This window comes from Lissotriton vulgaris, chromosome 3_1, assembly GCF_964263255.1.
Source record: "Lissotriton vulgaris chromosome 3_1, aLisVul1.2, whole genome shotgun sequence".
Lineage (NCBI taxonomy): Eukaryota > Metazoa > Chordata > Amphibia > Caudata > Salamandridae > Lissotriton > Lissotriton vulgaris.
Window position 1 is genome coordinate 1,009,197,983 of NC_141689.1, and position 20,715 is coordinate 1,009,218,697.

The window sequence follows — 20,715 nt, forward strand, 5'->3', positions numbered from 1 at the left end:
CACATGGACCACTGTCAGGGGTAGGCACTTGTCAGAAAATAATACTGGTAGGTACACACTTAGGACATAAACATTAGAATGATTAGCACCAAAATTATAAATGCAACACACATCCAGTAATCACTGGGACAGAGTAAAGACCTCCTACGCAACCCTAAATCACTGTAGGAAATTACGCAGGTAACTAGGACCTTCTCATCAGGACCTAAGGAAGGAATACCAACACCTAAGCAGTTCACTCTTAGCAAAGGGAAGGAAACCTAAACATAAAATGGGACATCAACAATCTACTATGCAGGTCACTCTTAGCAATGTGGATAAACATAAAATGGGACATCAACAATCCTCTATGCAGGTCACTCTTAGCAAAGGGGATAAAGATGAAGGGGGACGTCAACAATTGCACATGAGATAATAAACACAGAGGTGCAGATTAGAACATTTTGCGCAAGAATCACATAGCAAGAAATTACAATGCGCGGGGTGCACAAAGCACAACACTCAAAAATGTCCCTCAGGCCAACTGGCCTCGAAAGGGGCGGAATGCCCTGAGTCTCAGTGTCAGGGAGGTCTGCGCAGGCAGCACAGAACACAAAGCCTAAACGTGGCAACTGTCCACTAAGTGCTGGACAGTTGTAAATAAGCGCTCCTAGCGCTATAAATCAAAGAAAAGCGCTTCCAGGCACAGCAAAAGCTCCAGCAGGGTCTGGAGGCAGGCAGAGGGGCAAGGCAGGGCCAGAGCCAGCACACTGGGTCTCCTAGGCAGGGAGACAGCCAAGTGGCGGTCCTCTTGGCCCCAGCAGCAGCAGCAGCCCCCTCTGGCAAGATCCTGGAAGAAAACCAAAGACAGGAAAAATTGTATGGGGACACAGCCCCTTCTTATACAGAAAAACCCCTTTGTCTCAGGGTGCAGGGTGGGGAAAAAACCAGTCGCAGCTGGTTTTGAAGTACTCTGTTTACCTCAACCACCCTCTCTATTCACTGGCAGGGCTAGGGCCATCAGTCGCACTACAGGGGGTGGAGCCAGCATTGTCTGGGGAAAGTCCAGGCCCATCAGGGACCAGGTGCACTCCTCCCAAGCCATCAAGCATGCTAATCTCACACTCACCACCGGGCAGACCCATCCAGCCTTCCTGGAGCCAGGCTCACCAGCCAGCTCCAGCCAATCACACTGCAGGCGCATTTTACAGTAATATGCCAAGTCCTAGAAATGGCATTTCTACACATGACACACACATACCACATACACCATTGCGAAACATTCATTCTCACGAACTCGCACATACCAAATTCGAGCATGCACTCCCCACACATCAGGAACTACTAGGGACACAGACATTCCCCATGCATCCCTATGGGAGAGCAGGCCAGCCTAACTACATGCACGCACTTTACTCTGGGACACAGAGAAAAAGTGCGCACAGACCAGAAAATCATCCACACATATCACAGATCTAAAGCAAAAAGATTAGGGGTGAACCTGCCTTAAGGGCCAAGTCCAACACCTTCCAAAGTCCCTTTTGCATAGAGTTTAGACTGTTCAGAATGCGAAATCCCGGTTGGTTCTTTCAAGATGTGAAGACATTTGCGTGAGCTGCATTGGCTCTCTGTTAAAAAACACATTCTTTTTAAATCCGCTCTCTTGATGCATAGACGTCTCTAATGGTCTAGACCTTATTATGTTTCTTTCAGGATTGCCTTTTGCAGCCCGGCCAGAGTTTATCCTCATCTAATAATTATCTGGCCAATATTCCTTGAGTTTGTCTGGCTACAGCAGGTGGTCATTCTTTTTCTTTTCTGGGCCCAGTTGGCTGGAACAAGCTCTTTTTAGATTTGTGTAAAAAAAAGACTGAAGCTGTTTTTAAGAAAAAGCTCAAAACCTGTTTTTTTCACAGTAATTGTAATCTTTCCTTGTTTCGCACTTATACCATATTTCTCTTGGATACTCCTGAGTGGCTGAGCTGAGCACTCTTTTATCCTTTTAACATAACATAACATGACATAACTGGTGTCCTCATCCCAGCTACACTGAGGAATGTTACTGCTAGTGGTTCAATAAAAAAGACAAACTGTATTAGGAACAGGGGTCATCCCTACCGGGTGCCCCTGTTATTAATGATCTTACCCACAATACTTGAGTTTACGATTTCCTTGGCCTGAGCTCCCTGATATAAGTTCTTAAGCATGCTGACAAATTGAGATGGGAAGCCAAATTTAAACAGACCCAAGGACTTCCAATTAACCAGGTCAAACACTTTCTCAGTGTCGACCATAATTGCTACTTCTGACATTAGATTACATGAAAAGAAGTCTTTTGCATGAATCAAAAAAATTGTGTTTGCAGCCATGGGTCAATTGGAACTAAATCCGCTCTGGTCTCTATGAACCAACAATGGAACAACTGGAATAATCTGAGTAGCCATATTTTGGTCAGCAGCTTATAGTCAGTATTAAGCAGGCCAATGGTCGATAAGAATTCGCATTTGACGTAGATTTAGCTTTTTTAACAAGACATACGATAGTGGACAATGGACACTTTAAAGGAGAGGGAAATTACCCCACCTTCCTTTGTGTAAATAAATAATTCAGCTAAAAAGGGATCCAATTATTTTGCGAATATTTTATTTAAAAATTCCTATCTAAAAAAGGGTTGGGGGCTACCCAGAATAGGTATGCTAATTTTCCCACTCCCAAAATTAAAGGGACTGTCTCTCTGCCCCCCCACTCCCCCCCGCAGGCAGATGGGGGTTATTACCAGGGGGGGAAACCTCACTTGTGTCAGTGTCAAATGCAGACTCAGCCTAAAAATTATTAAATCTCGCTATGCTCAATCCTCAATCTTTATGTTTTTGTCCTTTCCCAGTTGCAGGCCCACCCACACAAGGGAGGTACTATTTTTATCAGGAGACCTGGGAGAATGCTGTGTGATAGGAAATTTATGTCGGCCAATTGATACCACAACTTTCTAACACAGAAATGTAGGAAAATCTAATCTAAGCAAAACTTGAGGTTTGCAGGGGATGCAGAAAACGTTGGGGCCCACACAAGCCACACCTCCCCGGACTCCCGCAGGTGTCTAGTTTTCAGAAATGTCTGGGTTTGGTAGATTTCCCTAGATGGCTGCCAAGACTGGGACCAAAAGCGCAGGTCACTCCCTCACAAAACCATGTATTTTTGTGATCGACAAGTTTGAAGTCTCCACCGTATGTTTTGGGCCATTTCCTGTCTTAGGACTAGGTCTACCCGCACAAGTGAGGTATCATTTTTATCAGGAGACTAGGCGAAATGCTGGGCGGTTGGAATGTTGTGGTTTCCCACAGATTTCAGAACTTTCCATCACAGAAATGTGAGGACATTTGTTTTTTACAAAGTTTGAGGTTTGCAAAGGGATTCTGGATATCAGAACCTGGCAAGACCCACACAAGAAATCCCATCCTAGATTCCCCTGGGTGTCTAGTTTTCAAATATTTTCAGATTTACTAGGTTTCCCTATGTGCTGACTGAGCTAGGGCCCATATGTTCATGTTGCATTTGGACCCTTTTCCTGTTAGGGGCATAGGCCTATCCACATAAGAGTGGTGCCATTTTTTTGGGACGACTTAGGGGAACACAGAACAGTAGAACAGGTGTTATTACTAGTTGTCTTTCTAAGCATTTCTGCCTTCCAAAGTCAAGACAGTGTGTAAAAAAAGAACATATTGTGAAAGATGCTACCTAATTCACATGCTGGAAAGGCTACCCACAAATTCAGAGATGTGCAAATAACCACTGCTTCTAAACTCCATATCTTGTTCCCATTTTGGAAATACATAGGTTTACTTGATACCTATTTTTCACTCTTTATATTTTACCAAATTAGTTGCTGTATACCCGGTACCCAATGAAAAACCATTGTAAGGTGCAGCTCAGTAATTGGCTCTGGGAACCTCTGGTTCTTGGAGAACCTACAAGCCAGATATATCCCCGCAACCAGAAGGGTCATACAGACATAATGGTATATTGATTAAAAAAATCTAGCATACTTAGAAGAAGTTACAGGTGAAAATATAGGAACTAATTGCTGTTTTTTTCAATTCAGTTTTAATACTTTTTTTGTACTTTTAACTGTTACTTTCTAAAGGAAAACTTTGAAGGATATACACAAATTGTGTCTTCTTTTTAGAAATGTATAGCTTTTTGGGATCCATTAGTGGTTTCACACCCATTTTTACCACTAACTGGAAGGAGGTTAAAAGCACATAAAATAGGAAAAATAGTTTATGTCCCAGTAAAATGCCAAAACTGTGTAGAAAATTGTGGTTTTCTGACAAAAGTCTGCCTGTTCCTGAAAGCTGGGAAGATGGTGATTTTACCACTACAAACCCTTCATTGATGCGATTTGCAGGGAATAAAACAGACGCTGTCTGCTTGAGCACTTTTTTCCCGTTTCCCCCCTCCAAAAAAAATGTGCTCAATTATTCCTAATTTCTTGTTCCCCTCCCGGGGAATCCACAAACCATGGGTACCTTTAGAAATCTCAGGATGTTTGAAGAAAAGGACACAAATTTGCCATGGATACCTTATATGGACAAAAAGATACTTGACCTAAGCACGAACTACTGCAAATACAAAAAAAAAAGGGCATGGCACAGGGTGGAAAATGCCTGACGGCAAAGGTGTTAATGTCTTCTAGAATAAAAGAACCCATTACATTTTTTTAAGGCTTCACTACACAGGTCTCTAAGGATCCTCTATCTGCTGAGCTATTAACAGCCCTCATAGCAGCATCGATAGCTAATTGAAATTTCTTTATTTGCCAGGTGCGTTCCTAATTTTGATTAACTTTGTAAGCAATGATATGCCCACGCACCGTAGCCTTAAAAGCTCACCAAAACAGAAATAATGAGGCTGTATTCCTATTTATTAAAAAGATCTCAGCTATAAATGCATGCATGCCGTCAAACCATTCCTGATTGGTTATTAAAGCCCTATTGTGCTGAATTTAATGGACATGAATCTCTGTTTATCAGTTAAATTAAATGGTCAAAACAAAGCAGAAGTGTTCAAATATTCCCATGGTACTTTTCCCATTTTTAGTGTCTGTAATGTCCACGCAAATTGCATCACAGTTCGTAATTGATTTTGACCATGATACAATACAGAGACATCACATTGAACAATATCAATAACAGACCAAATAATATTATCTGAAGTATGAATGCGGGAAAAACGCTGTATTTATGCTTTTGTCGACTACTGCAAGAACCTTCTCCAAATTTGCTTTGCCAATTTGGTGCAGTCCCAGAACTCTCAAATCAGAAGTCTTAAAAAGAGAGAACTGGTATCAGACAGTCTGCAACAAGATACAACCTCCCCCACAACATGTGAGTGAAAGACACTTAATAAATAAGTGAAAGAATGAGAGGGCACCTCACGTATGCAACACCAGGGAGGCTACCAGCAGGTTCTCGCTAGTATGCCCACGTATATCATCATCAGTTGCCCACTCACAGAAACAAAGAATATGAAGTGTCCAGTAGAGTGTCAAAAGAGCAGAAAGAAAGAATTAACTGTCCCAAAACAAAAACCCCGTATTTTGCAAAGAACCGTGTGTTCCATGCAATTTTAAAATTGAGAAAAAACTCACTGTTAGGTTGCCCTCTTTATTCGCAGTTGTGAGTCTACTCAGATTAAAAGCACTGTATGTTGCGTACCTTTTCCAAGAAGGCCAACATGTTTCATTGCCATTTACTTTTGTTGTGGCAAATTCGTCAGGGTGTGGGGTTTGATCACTTGCCTCACTGAACAATAACTTTTATGTTGCGGATAGACTGATAAAAAACAGACCCGCACAACTCCAGCAACACCAGCTTCTTCCCCACGGGGGACTACACCTCCCAGACTGCTCCCTGGCCTCCGCAGCTGACAGCAATATGCGCCAGGAGGTGCATAAAGCTCCTTGCGGGCCCCACTTCGCGGAACCAGCACACCTCCAGCACCACCAGCTTCTTCCCCACGGGGGGGACTACACCTCCCAGACTGCTTCCTGGGCTGCTGCAGCCAACAGCAATACGCGCCAGGAGGCGCATAAAGCTTCTCGCTGCCCCCGCTTCGCAGGACCCGCACAACTCAAGCACCACCAGCTTCTTCCCCACGGGGGGGACTACACCTCCCAGACTGCTCTCTGGGCTGCTGCAGCTGACAGCAATACCCACCAGGAGGCCCACAAAGCTCCTTGTGGCTCCCGCTTCGCGGGACTCGCACAACTCCAGCACCACCAGCTTCTTTCCCATGAGAGGGGGGACTACATCTCCCAGACTGCTCCCTGGGCTGCCGCAGCTGACAGCAATAGGCGCCAGGAGGCGCATAAAGCTCCTCGCAGCTCCTGCTTCACGGGACACACCCGGGCAAAGCCTGGGCCTAGGGCAGGCCCGTCCTTGCCCATCAATGACCGGAAGTGGCCGGGCAGGGCCACCACTCTAACGTCTACAATGGGTAAGCGGAAACAATTATGTAGCCAAGATCAGGGGGGCTAAAAGCAAAAATGCCAAGAAAGTTGGCGTCTATTATATCATATCTAACTTCGACAGTGGGAGCCCTAAACAAGGAAATCGCTAATGCAGAAAAAAGTTGGGTCTGGGTACGAGCCAAGAGCCAAATGAGGCTAACGCTACAACCGACCTTGTGACAAAAATCCCCGTTCTTTTGGAAAACATGGTACTGTTAACGACTCTGTTAGTCGCGCAGGGTGCCCTAACTCACGATGTCGTTCAGACTGCTGGAATGGACGACTCTACTAAAGATGTTTTGCCTGTGCAGGAAAAAGCACAAAAATGGCAGTCCCTGGGACCCGCTAGGAAAAGGAGATCCACCAGAAAAACAGGTAAACGGGACAAAGGCCTGAAAAAAAGGAACTTTAACCAAGGGAATGCTTTGAGTGAAAATATTGACTTGACAGTTCGGAATGTGGTGGAGATTTTTAATTTTCGATTGGAATCTGCTCTGACCAGCATAGCTAAATATATTATTGATACTCTGAACACTTGTGTTGCTGGGATTTTGAAAAAATGTGAGCATATTGATTCTTTTTTAACAGCTTGAGCCCTTTGCATGTTTCTCCTAGTCCAACTATGCTCCCTAAAGCCCAACCAGAGACTAGGCTATGTACTGGTGTTGACAACACGGATGGTTTATTAATTTCTCCATGACGGGTAAGAGCAGACTCCGTTCCCACTGAGAGAGTTGGGGTTTACCAGGACCCCCTTGGGAGTGGGGGGAACTCCAGCCGTTGTGACAGGAATCCTGTTATTATGATGGGTAATGCTCAGACCCTGGCTATCAGGGAGCCCCCCTCCTCACACGAGAGGCTTGTAAAACCCAATTGCTGTAGTCTTAATCTCCCCCCAGAAGCAACCCCACTGGTTGCAGTCCTCGTAGGGGTACCACCACTTGGTGCTGAAGACAACGAATCCACCCCAGCCCTGCTACTAGAAGCCAAACAATGGTGTGAACAGTACTGTACTAGAAATATTGAGATCTCTTCTAGCATTATAATGACCAGACGGGTGGGGTGGGTGGGTAATTGCCCGAAACAAGTTGACAGCGACTGTATAATTGTTAATTTTAACAAACGAGGTGCAGCTGATAGACTGTTCTGGGATGCCTCAGACTTGAAGAAGGGGATGGGGGTATCAGAGCCCTGCCATTAAGATTTTTTAATTCCCCAGTAAGACGTCCATATCTATTTGCTAAAACCCACACAGAGGTAAATTCGAGGAGGCCTTATCAGTATCTTCAAAGCCATGGCAAAATTAATAATTCTGAGCTTCACCCAGAAAGTTCTAGTGTCAGGGACATATCAGTCCCGCAAACTCTTTATTTGCAAAAAGGCCCCGTAGGTGTGGGCTTAGCCCTATCAAATAGATTCTCTCCACTGTCCCAGATAGACGAGAATGACTGTCTAGAGATACCCCGTGATTGTTTACCTGATTCCAGCCATAATCTCCAGCCTATTGATACAGAAGTTGCCCCTAATTATAAGATTATTACCTAGAGCATTGCGGGGCTTAGATCTAAAAGGGATGATCCTAGTTGGCTTAAGTTTATTTAAAAAAAAAATGACATTATTGCCCTTCAAGAGACTTGGGAGAGGGAGAGCAATTTTTGGTTGGATGGGTTAAAAACGTATTGCTCACCCACACGCCCTACTTCGGGAGGCAGAGCCAAGGGGGGGGCTTAGTGCTCCTTTTTTTCCCTAAAGTTAAAAGGGACCCTAAAGCTGCTGGAGGTAAGCTCCCATAACTGTTTGATAGTAGAACTAAGCATTCCCCAATAATCCCAAAATATTACTAATTCATTTTTATAACTCTGGGGAATGTGATTCTAGAAATGAACATCTTTCTTATCTGAAATGTTCCTTAGAACTTTATAGATCAAAGCAATCCACATTTTATTATACCATACTTATCGGCAATTTTAACGTTCATTGACTGATTCTGCCGTTTAAATTTTAGGTAAAGTGATCTTGGTCAAAGTCACGGATTGGGTAAATGATAATGGGTTTTTAATCCAACTCCAGTACGGTTTTAGACAAGGCAGAAGCACCATGGACTAGTGTCTTAATTTATATTTATTGATAGGCAAATACACCGTAGCCAAAAAAGGTTCCCTGCAAATGGCTTTTATGGACCTCATCTCAGCATTTGATCTGGTAAGCAGATCGAAGCTCTGGTCTATTTTACTTGATATGGGTATTGATCCATGTTTGGTCTACTTTTTAGTAGATTTACATCAGAACCTTTTAGCAGCTGTTAGGGTTACTCAGGACGGCAAATGCACTAGACAATTTTAAATCAGGCAGAGGCGTCCGCCAGGGTTGCAAACTGGCGCCATTACTTTTTACCCTTTACATCAACCAGCTAGATAAAACCCTGGATCAGGCTAGCCTTGACATTCCTCTACGCGGATGATGCCGTGTTATTATCCCAAACTTCCATAGTACTTCAGAGACTCTTGGATGTATTTGGGATCTATATGAAATCCTTGTATCTGATGGTAAACATGTCAAAATCACGTCATGACTATGGGCCAAAGAAATAGAAAAGTTAAAACTTTCTCATGTAACGGAGCTGAGGTGTCCAGAGTGACCGACCGCCTTTACATATATGGAGGTTCTATTTAATGACAGATGTTCCTGTGTCCCCCAATTTAAAGCTAAAAAGAATGCAGTAGTTAGATCGTCGTCAGCTCTACTGGGCTTCTCCCAGCGACCCCGGAGCCAGGCCTTTTGAAGCAATTCTTGCCATCTACAGATCTAAATGTCTGGCTATTGCTACATATGGCTCTGCCGTTTGGGGCTATAAACAATTGGCAGGGGTGCAGATGGCCGAAAATAAATTCTTACGTACCCTTCTGTCTGTGCCCCAATCAAGTTTAAACTCAATTTTAAAAGTGCATGGAACACACGGTTCTTTGCAAAACACTTGGTTTTTGTTTTGGGACAGTTAATTCTTCCTTTCTGCTCTTTTGTCTCACTACTGGACACTATATATTCTTTGTTTCTGAGAGTGGGCAACCGATGATGATATACGTGGGCATACTAGCGAGAACCTGCCGGTAATCTCCCTGGTGTTGCATACCAGTCTCATTCTTTCACTTATTTTCCAGATGTCTTTCACTCACATGTTGTGGGGGAGGTTGTATGTTGTTGCGGGCTGTCTGATAGCAGTTCTCTCTTTTTAAGACTTCTGATTTGAGAGTTCTGGGACTGCAGTAAACTAGACAAGGTGCCAGAGAACATGTGGAGATAGGTATCCCCACGTAAGAAGTAGGTCCTAAGCAAAACATTATTGGCTCTCTATTAGCCAGGCCTTTATTGTTTTGATGATTTGTGAGAGGAAGGCGGCCTGGTGTATTCCTTCTATAGCTCTGTATTGTGAAGAGTTGTTTCACTAACGACAGAGTGGAGTGTTCCAACCGTGGATGACACAATTTTCCCACTGAATTGGTGGCAACCGTTTGTGAATGTGGGGTATCGGGGATCAGGTCTAGTTTGTGTGAAACCGGTCATCACATTATAAATACACAGTTGACAAGCATTAGAATTAGTTTGCCACAACAACCAGTTAGTTTGGTGCACCGTGTCAATTGAAAACAATATTTTAGTCGGAATCAGACATGCACAATGCAAAGCCTCTGTTCCTTGGACCTGCCAAATATTAGAGACCCAAATCGATTTCAAATCAATGGTATTTTTCCAGTGACCATAACCCTGTAAGGCCAGTTCAGTTCTAAAAGCGTTTGAATATATTAACTTTGTGTGTGTCGAAATTAATTTTGATTGAGGGAGCAATTTTAATTTAAAGAAACAGAAGTCTGGATTGGACATGTTGTAATCAGTGAAATCGGTGTACTTATTTTTAAGTGTTTTTGAACTACATTGTATAAATTACTTTAAAAACAAGCGGTGGCTCACCGAGAAAGAGAAAAAATCGGTCATGGCAAATCAGCCGATGTCCACTTGTCCAGGTTTACAACCCTATTCAATATGTGTAGAGAGTGGCTTTACACACATGCTTTTGTCCCGTTTTTGCTATGGCTCCTTTTACAATATGGTTACATTTCCTGATATTAATGATTGGTCAATACTCCATTTATTATGTCCATGCAATGAAACTTCTAGATTGACCACGATGCACTGCACTTTATTTTGTAAATACTATGTTGTTCTCAGGAAAAAGTTTATGCTGCCCATACTAAAAAACTGGAATTTAAAGCAATGTAAAATAACCTTTTTAAAACTGCAAATGCTGGAAAACGAATATACAATCCTGGCTGTGTCTGCTTTTTTAAAGCTCGTTATAAGGTTTCGTAACACCATGTGATACTATTATAAGGATTGTATAATCTTTTAAAATAATGTATTATTGATTGTATACATGAATGCTTCTCCTGTACTTTACACTACCTTTGAAGCTGGAAAAATGTATACTTTTTAAATTGTTTTTTATCATTGTGCTTTTATGATTTTATGACTTAAAATCGAATAAAGCTGATTTGATTTGATTTGAACTACCCTTTAAGGGAATTGGACAATGTTCCCACTGTGTGTAATTAAAAGTAGGTCTTAACATGTTTGTTTTGTGCAAGAAATGGTGGCCATAATGTTGATAACAGAATACATCTACATAATTGGAAGTATTTCAATACAAATCTTCAGCATCAAAAGCAGCATATTATTTCAAATCAGAAAACAATACTTGTACATCCCCATCATCGGAATGTATGTCCTGTGTTACCACATTTCCTAAGGAAATGCAAAACACTTTTTATTTTGAGGATCTCCGTCGGACCATGAATTTTGAATGCCATTTCATCTCAAATCTGCCATCTGCAACCGGAAAAGCCGAAATGTTCACAAGGGCTTGATCACGTTTCATGATATGATATGGGATGATGTATGGAGAGCCATAATACCATTGACCAACTTTACAGCAGAGCGTTCAGGCAAATAATGAATTGATGAGCAGAATGAATACTGTCACAAACCCAATCGAAATGAAGAGGAAAATCACGATAAGCACCAACCAAATGTATGTCCAGGGTGGGACCAGATAAGTCTTTTTGAACCAAGAGATGAAAATGCTATTTTTGTTGGTGGAGGTGCCACAGAGGAGGACGAAGAGTAGTCATAAGCAAAGCTTGTATGGTCCTCGAAATACCCGCTTGCCCCTACGTTCATTAACGGTGGCAGGGCAGCATCAGCATCTTGTTGTAAAGGACTGTCCGGTACTTCAATATGCAACTCATCAGCAGGATTAGTATATTTAACGTCCAAGTTGGATGGCACAGTGGATGAGGCACAGCTGGTAAAAGGCTAACCGTAGTCTCCATCTCACCCTCAATGACACGGGGTTTAGTTGAGGATTCAGGCGTTACCAGATTCAAAGGGATAGCGTTACATGAAACACTGAGTCACACTATTCAGAATCGGCCAGATGGTGTAGTTTGACATTGTCAATCGAAATGTATCTGTTGTCTTTGCAACCAGGCAAAGGTGGTAGTATCACTGCATGAGTACCCTTCAATCCAAGACCAGGGATCAGTGCACAATAAGAGGGGCCACATTCTTTTTTGTTCTCCAACTTTTCTCATACCAGATCCCCAATCTTAGGAAGCCAGCCAGCGACAGGAATCAGCATTGCTTTGTCACTGGAAGACAGTACATGTTCAGTTGCGTAGCTGTCACAGGTCTTTCGAAGGTCCTGTAACATAGTAGAATGGTTATCTATGTCAAATGTTGCAGCCACCACCACAACGTCTAGACCATAAAGGTCAGGGACAAACATTTGAATGTCAAAGAGCATTTAGTATGGGGTTTGATTTGTTGACAAATCTCACAAGAAAGCACATAACTATGGTTTGTTTATATAAACCACACCACCAATAACGTTGCTGCAGAACAGACACAGTCTCAGAGACTCCTGCATGTGCAGAAGCCATGCCCTTATGTGCTGATATGATCAAAGGAAGTCTCCGGTCCATGTTGGGAATCAGCCGATCCCCAACTGACGGAATTGTAGCATAAGAAACTTATTCAGGAGATAAATTATAAGAATATTTAGTTAGAAGGGAAGCCCTGCAGGTAAGCAGTTCCATCCTTCGAAGCAGCTATAGCTGCCAGAATTTCATTATCTATATGAGTCATGGACCTTGTAACTGCTGCAACAGAACATGTGGCTACTTCAGATTTGGCTGCCTTGTCAGCCAAAGAATAACCAACAGCATGTGCTCCCACACGCTGATGGGCAAGAGTATAAATAACCTGTGTGAGCGGAAGATGTTTTTAATCTCCGCCACTCAAACCCAGAGCATTTTATGCTTTATTGCGCGACCCTTAGAGTCTCGATAATCATTTTGAGACGAAAAGAATAAGTTGTCATTAAAAGACTGGACACTGTAGTAATAATCACACACAATATGATTATTCAGATCAGGATCTGCAAACTTGAGAGCTAGAACAAGAGCAGGCAGCTCCGCCAATTGCACTGTACAGTCTCCAATTGCTAGCATATGCACAATCAGAGGCTTAAATTCACCATTTACATAGAACCAACAACAATAGAACAGGCCGCGAGATAAGCATGCTTGGACCCAAAGGCAGGTTGAACCAAGCCATCGGTGTAAATGATACATTTAAACTCATCCAAAGGAAGTAACGACAACAGCTGAAGGATAAACATGTTTGTACTGTAAAAACTCCTGTGTCTGAAGAGCAGGATCAAAGATAAACGTGACATCAGCTGATATTAAAGAAGTAGCCCATTGTATCCAATGGGGATATAAATCTTTAGAGTTTGGTACACATGCCTTAGTCATTGCTTTGAATGCAGGGATAGGCGAGACCATCAGAATGTGGTTTCCCTGCGCAAGCGGGTGTTCTTTCAGAATCGCCATTTGGACCGTAGTCAAAATCTTTTCAACATTTGAAAAGCAAATTTCCGCTGCTGTGTACTAATGTGATTTGTATGCAATAGGTACTGTGTCACCTTCATTGAATGTTAATTACGTGAAACCCACCATCCCTGGCACAATACGTATGACTAGGTTCATAAAATTATCAGGCGTCAACAAGAAGTTAGTCTCCAGCAGATCAGACTGTAAAGATCGTAGAATAAAGGTATGTTCCGGTAGCCAGCAGGCAGAAGTAAGTGTAGGTTGTATCAACGCATAGAGCGATTTGATGCGCTGAGCGTAATCGGGAACGTATGTCTCTCAGGAGTCGAGTTGTGACTTTAGAAACCATTGCATATGTTTAGTGTTGTCTTGTATTTTTTACGAACAATGCTGTTCACTAGCACAGAGCTGTGTGAGTTCTGTACTGCAAATGTAGGACAATGCCTATTCAAATTTTGATAATCTATTACAATGCGATACGAACCGTCTGGTTTTGATAATGTAAAAAGAGGATTATTCATCGGTGATACACAGGATTCAATTACACCTTGATATTCCAATTGAGATAGAATGTCACATAGAATGTCACAAACAGGAGCTTTAGCCACCCGCCTGATTGGATATTGTGATTGTGGCTGCAGCATAGACCATAATGGAATGTTGTGTGCCGGCGAATCTCTATTTCAATCTACTTGATTATGGTACACTGCTGGGGCAATATGGTGAAAAACTCAGAGGTATCACGTCTTCCCCTCTAGAAGGGGCCATAACAAATGGTGGAGGCCAATCCCCCCTCCGCCAACAAAATGTCATATCTGATATTTTTCCAGAAAACCACTGTAATTGTACGCTGTATATCACCCTCAATTTGGAGGACTATTTCATAGAGTCCATCCGGGGGGAAATTTGAGTATCTGCTGTTTCTACTGTAATAAATGTGTCAGTTGCTCTCGCCTCCAGACAGGGACGCCGTGCTTCCCGCATTATGATAACCTCGGCTGTGCTGTCGAGCAGGGTCCCTGCCCATCGCCAGTCTAGGAGTAGCCTCCTCACTGTCTGTGGCATATTTCACCATTAAAGTAGCAATGTTTCTCTTTTGATAACAGGGGTCCAAAACAAGACAGTCCCTCTTGTATGGCCTTCACGTCATACTGGTGAGGTTGATCCCGTCCCTATTGAGTGGTCCCACCTTTGCTGCAATCCTGACGCTCCCCTCCACCGACTCGAGAGTCCGATGAGTCCTGTAAAGAATAAGGAGAGCACTGATCAGGGACCTCAAATCAATCAATAGACTTAATTCTCATGCAATCGCGCAAACCATAAGTAAACTGATGTCGGTGAACCAGCCCGCAAACCCTGTTTCAGTTGTTGCTGCCCTTGTTTTTTTCCCCAGTTCTGTTTAGGAAAGAACGGGCACCCATACTTTACAGTTTGGGCTTTTTGTTGAAAATCTTTTTGAGTTTGAGGTTGATTAAAAGGCTTAATTCCCAGACTATTGTTCCCTAAGGTTTTATAAGCTTTAGCGATAATCTTTGGCCATTCTCGCTGTTTGCCTGTGTCTGCAACATCTTCCAAGCATTGCGCCACTTGTAAGCTTAATGGATCTCCCTTTACATTAGTGAGGATCATATCACAAACAATATTGCAACACTCCCAACAGTCTCACCCCCAACTTCAGGACTGCCTCGGCCCCATGTTCATCTAAACACGTTTTTATCACGGAAGGGACAATGGTCATTGAGGGGGTGCTGAAACACATGGAATCTACCGCTGCAAACACTCTACCCTAAGTGTTACAATCAGCTAACGTGGGAACAAGGCCTTTAGGTAAACTCATCGTCAGGATCCTGTGATTCTCCACAGGTGTGGTATTCAGAAAAACAGCTTCAGGTTGACCAAATTTTTCAGCAAGCCAATAAGGAGGTTCATCCTTATTTTGAGAACCCTTTCCCATCACTGAATGAATCATGACAGGACTGATAACTACATCACCAGGTCCAGGTGATTGTACAGCAATTCCAGGAGGTCCAACCTGCAAGTTGTGTTACATGAACTGTATAACAGCTCTATGCACACATATTATTGAAGTATGTAATACGCCTAGCTCTGGGACTGAAACATTAAGATAATTTGTATGCAGGCTATACCCAGCCAAAATGGGCCATGTGGCCCCATCAATTGACAAGGGGCCTAAACTGACCACTGTTACAGGGTGCGGAAGGGCGCCATGAAACCATATGGTATGTTGCTAAGCTGTTAACGGAACTTCAAGAGGTCTATAAGGTTGATAAACCCAAGAATAAAATACCTAGGAGCGGTAGCTGCATCCGCTTCAGCAACAAAAATATGAGCCGCAGCAGGGACTCCATGTTGAGTCAAATAAGCTGTGACTGGAGCATGGTTAGGAGCCATTATGGCAACCGCCATATTGAAGGAATATTACAACAACCTATGAGCTGCAGCGCAACACTGGGCTTTGAGAAGGAGAAAGACCTTTTAAAATTCAAGCTGCAAAAACCTATAAAATATCACAATATAGGAGGCTACACCATCACAACTGTCTTCGGAAACAGAATTGAGGGGATTGTGGATGAGCACAAGAACTACTCAGGAGTTTAGCAGATAAGTACCAGAGCACACGATAGCGGTGCCTTGTTGCTGGGATTCTGCATATACACAATTTGTGTACAGACAGTGGATAAAAAACTATAAGGCCTAACCACCCTCCCCTTGGAAAGAAGAGGTTTTATTATATAAAGGAAGATCTCTGGGCTTTGTCAGCAGACCCCATACCTTAGTGCCTAGATAGTAGTTTTACATCATAGGAACGGCATAGATTTTCTCCCTGGAACGGTACCTCTCCAAGTGTTTGCAAAACTAACATGCAACCCCATAATATCAAAGCACGAGTTTCCTGCAGCTGCAGCTGTGTAGCATATTTTGTCTAAGTGCTACGGACTGACCAGAACACAATAGCAAGGGGTCATTGTTTATCGACCTCGCTCTCTGTGTTCAGACTAAACTCCAGGAACAGGCAAAGAATGCAGAAAGCAGACACTTCTCATGTGGAAGGAGCAAACAAAGTCTGACTGACTGACTGAAGATACTTGTAGAGCGCACTATTGCCGAGGCGTCTTGGCACTGGATAATGTGGAACCGGAACAGCTTAAAAAGATTAGATTTCCGTGAAGAGCCAAGCTTTTATACTTTTCCTAATAAGTATGCAGCAAGACTGGAGTCGCAATTGGACAGGGAGGGAGTTCCATAATTGAGCTGCTTGGAATGAGAAACGTTTTCCTCCCCATCTTACTCTTTTTATCCTCGGAAGAAGTACTAGTCCAGTGTCAGTGGATCTCAGGCAACGCAGTGGGACTTAACGGGGAAATAAAGATTGTAGGTCTATCACCCCTCCTCCGTTCTGACCTGAGTATCTCCCAGTGTATTATATGGTCCCTAGAGGACAGAAATTATGTTAAAAGGGCCAGCGCCTTACCACTGACACCGACGGCCTGCAGCCTACTTACCAATACCGCATGATTTACGGTATCAAAGGCAACCGTGAGGTCTAACAGTATCAGGGCAGCGCTACCACCCGCGTCCATTACCTTACAGATCTCCTCAGTAGCCATGATCAGAGCTGACTCTGAGGAATGCCGAGCTCTAAAACCATGCTGGGTGGAATCCAGAATGTTGTTAGAATCTAAATAGGCCGTCAACTCAGAAATTATGGCTTTCTCCAGGATTTTGGAGGGTAAAGGTAGACTGGAGAAGGGGCGGTAGTTTTTAGCCTCCAGGGGCTCCAACGTGGGCTTTTTTAGGATAGGCCGAATACAAGCCATTTTCCAGCACAAAGGGAAGGTCCCTGAACTGATGACTACATTTATTAGTGGGGTCAATGATGTACAGACCTCCTCTGATGCCAGATGTAAAATATATGGGGGATAAGAGTCAAGTGGGGACCTCGACTTGATTTGCAACAGTAAGTCTACCACTTGCTCTTTGCTTAAAGCGGAGAATTGTGTTAAGCTACACTGGAAGGTCTGCTCTTCCTGAACCTCTTGATGGTTCCTTCCACTAACTTCGGATGAATTCAGAAGTTCATCATAGACAGACTGGACCTTGTTCTGAAAAAAGACCGCAAGTTTGACCACGAAGGTTTGGTGTGGGACAAAGACGGTATCTCGCGGACAGCGCCACGGGGCAGTTACTGTTTTAAACAGTTCCTCAGAGGAATTTATGGCCTCCTGGATTATTGAGGTGAAGTAAGCTATCTTTGCCTGTGTTATTGCACACTTGTATTCTTTTAAGGCTGAACAATAGTCATTCTTATGTGCCATACTATAATTGGATCTCCAAATGCATTCCTTATGTCTGCATTTGATTTTAATTTGTTTAAGCTCTACTGAGTACCATGGAGATGATACAAGCCTTCTCCTAGCCTTCTTGGTCGGTTCCGGTGCCAGCAGATTTACTGCCTGGTTAATCCAGTTATCAAAGTTAACAGCTGCCTCATGCATATTTGGGGGTTTCTCCTTCAAGGCAGTGGTCAGTTCTCATTGACATATTTTTTTTCCAAGGATGTAGTTTAACCAGAGGGGGTCTGTTCCTATGACACATGTTAGTGTGTGAAATGTTAATAGTGAAGTGAACAACATGTTGGTCTGACCAAAGTAAAGGTCGTGAAGTATTCACTTCAATAAGTTCATTATTAGTAAAAATACTGTCTAACGTATGGCCTGCTAGATGTGTTGCCTCCCGAAAAATATGAGTCAGCCCAAAGCTGGCTAGATTGTCAGTCAAGCTTGTTGTATCGGAATTGTTAACAGCATCCAAATGAAAATTAAAATCACCTAGCACCATAAAGGAGTCAGTATTAAAACACGATTCAAGACGGGTCTGGAGAGAAGTCATAAAAGAGGATCTCGGCCCTGGTGGTCTGTAGATCAATATCCCCTGGAAGAGTTCACAATTGTTGAACTTAACGCTAAAAAACATAGCCTCAGCATCCAATTATAGTTTTGGTACAGTTCTCAGCTTATAACAGGATAGATAGATTATAGCAATCCCAGCACCCCTTGTCCCAACCCTTTCAGTGTTAACAACAAACTAACCCGCCGGGACAGCGTTGTTCCTGTCGGGATTGCTTGATTCATTTGCCCACGTTTCCATGAGAAAAACAAGATCTGGTTTTTCCAATTGAATCAGGCACTCTAAATTGTGTTTATGTTTACACATTGGCCTGGCATTGACTAAGAAGCAGCTGATGGATTTAGGGTACTTATGGGAGATGTTTTGTGATTGGACATTGGGTTGAGAAACCATTCTGACCTGTGTAGCATTGTTGTGCTGATTGTTAAAAGACAGTCTTACTTCCCTAAGGCTGCTCGTGTAGGGTATACCTAAGTTCAGAGTCATTAGGCCACATATAATACAATGCCTAGGATTATTGATGTTGTGATCCGGTTCTAGTTTAGGGTAAGAGCACTCACCAGGATTGAAACTCATGAGTTCCTTTCTCAAGTAAACCAGCCTAGGAAAATGGGCAGGGGTTCTGGTCGTGCTCCAGGGTCCGACGGGAGCAGACGGGCTTGCCTTTGGCGCTCCTTTGGCGCCCCATTGGCGCACCCTATGTGTGTGCCCGCTGTGCGGTTGCTGCATCTCGTGTTTTGTAGGCAGTGGTGGAAAGGGGCCGGGCGAAAAGCTAGTACGCTGACAACTAGGCTCATCCGCTCTAAAAGGCGGGCACCACAGTCCGCGAGAACAGCTAGCAGGTAAATGAACTAGCACACGGTCACTAAGTTTTACTTAGTCTTGCATAATAATGGCATGTAGTAACATGCGCTAAAGCAGCATAATGGCATCAGAGCTCATGCTAACTTAACAATGTTGACAATGTTCCCAACGGCCATACGACACTTTGTGTGTGTCTCCTGGTCCAAGAATATTGCATTTTCTGACACAAGCATATGTAATGGCACACATTTAACTTACATTTCACCTTTGAGTGGATTCAAGATTTATGAGACTCTCTACTATGCACCTGTACACACAGGTTAGAGGTGCACAACTCTTGCCATGCAAAGGAAAGCTCACGTCACAATCTCTCCATCTAACCATATGCAATGAATTTGTCTGTATGCACATACTGTTTTGTCTGCCTTTCAAGTGTAATCCCACTCTTTATATCTCAGTATTCTTCAAGTGTTCAAATATTTGCATATAACCTATCTAATGTCATACTACTCAGGCTAGTTACAACTGTACCATGTCATCTGCTCATATTGTATTTAAACATGCCTTTCTTCCTCGTTACATTGCTGTGGAATGCATTTCAAATGTGACATTTATGTACTGTAGGATGATGTGGTATATGTGGCAATGTAGCCAGCAAATAGATCACATGTACTGTTTTTTGTGGAAAGCCACACATGCATGTATGCGTTCTTTACAAGTGACTGATTTTACATGTTCACATGGCACTAGGCCTCCATGAGAACTGTCACTCATTACCTCTGATGGTATCTGCCCCAACATTAGTTTCAGCAAGATGCTGTCATTCTGCAGGCTCACACATTGGTGAGACACTACATTGCAAGGGTATTCTCAGGTACGGAAGTTGGTGGTTTGGGTTCCAAACTACATGGAGTGCCATCTGCTGTACACTTTGCTGCTGGACAACTCAAACGGACTGCTTGGTGTGCAGCTATGCACTGCTCAAGTGCAAACAGAAAGTTAGGATCTATTTGGAATTTGGAATGTGACATGCCTGGCCTGTCCCTTTAAAGCAGTACACTGCTTCACATAGCATTTCTGTCTATATGCATTTAATAGATGTGAGGCATGGCCCCATGTTGCTAAACAGGTCTGATGACATGATTGTTACATTTTGAGGCCTACGTTTCGTTGATGAGATGTGGGTGAGTTGATGTTTACTGGGACAGTGACATAACAACCAAGACAAATAAAGGATTCAAGATTTTGTTTGCATGTTAAACCTTCCAAATATGTTTGGAAATGCTCCATCAAAGTACATGTGCTTCAGGAGAAGACGTGATCCACAATGTGGATGCGCCACCTATTCCCATCCACTATTGGGTCCTACTCTTGGGGACATTTGTTCCATGGGACATTTGTCCAAACACAGATATTGTGAAGAATATCATGAACAAGTATGTCTTGCAGACCATAGGGGGCGAGAAGACCAATCTCCCCCGTGACACTTTCAAGCATCTGAACTGGGGCTTGGTCTCCAGAATGTTGCGGGTCTTGATCAGTGCCTTA